We start from the raw sequence: 776 nt of genomic DNA, 5'->3' as shown, positions 1-776 counted from the left end.
ATAGAGGCCTTAAAGAAGGAATAAGCGAATTAAAGAAAGGTTTGGGAGTGAGAGGGAGTGTCAACGAGCAAGGAATAGTAGAGAGAGAGGGAAAGGGAAAAGAGGGAGACGAATAATTGAATAAACAGGACGAAAGAGGGAGAGAAGAGTACCTCTTTCTTATCGAGGAATTTCCACAGGTTTCGTGGATCGTGGTTCCAGTGCTTTTTCGTTGCAAGAAATCCAATCATAACCTCTGTATAAACACGGAAAACCACGGAAATGTTCACGCAAACACAGAGGACGATAAAAAAGAGGCAAAGGGGAGGAAGGGGAGGGCGGGGGAGCGAAAGAGAGAGTGAGGATAGAAGGGGATGAAATGGAAGGGGATGGTAAAAGGAAAGAAGACAGGAAGTCAGGCAGACAGAGGGAAAGGGGAGGAAAGAGAGAAATTTAAAATGAAAGACAAACACGGTTGAAGTATATGGAATTTGATACTCGCACATTATCATTGCTGTTTTCATTACTAATGCTATTGCTACAATAATCACTCAAAGTGGTTTAAGACTACTGAAAGATCAGGGGGCAAGAGCAAGAAGCAAAGCCGACCCTCCTGGCTAGGCTGAGGTAAAGAGACGTCTGTACTCAGCAGCACCGGAGTTCGTTCTGCAGAAGTCTTACTCAGCTTGGGTCACAGGCACAGGCAATAATGCTTGAGCTTGGGCTACTCTTGCCTAAAGTCTGGGAGTGGACACCTTTTATAGCCGGTCAAGTGGTATGACTTTGGGATATTCAAG

The sequence above is a fragment of the Penaeus monodon genome, chromosome 24 (genome assembly GCF_015228065.2).
Source record: "Penaeus monodon isolate SGIC_2016 chromosome 24, NSTDA_Pmon_1, whole genome shotgun sequence".
Classification (NCBI taxonomy): domain Eukaryota; kingdom Metazoa; phylum Arthropoda; class Malacostraca; order Decapoda; family Penaeidae; genus Penaeus; species Penaeus monodon.
The sequence above is the reverse complement of the archived record's forward strand: the minus strand, read 5'-3'. Positions refer to the sequence as shown.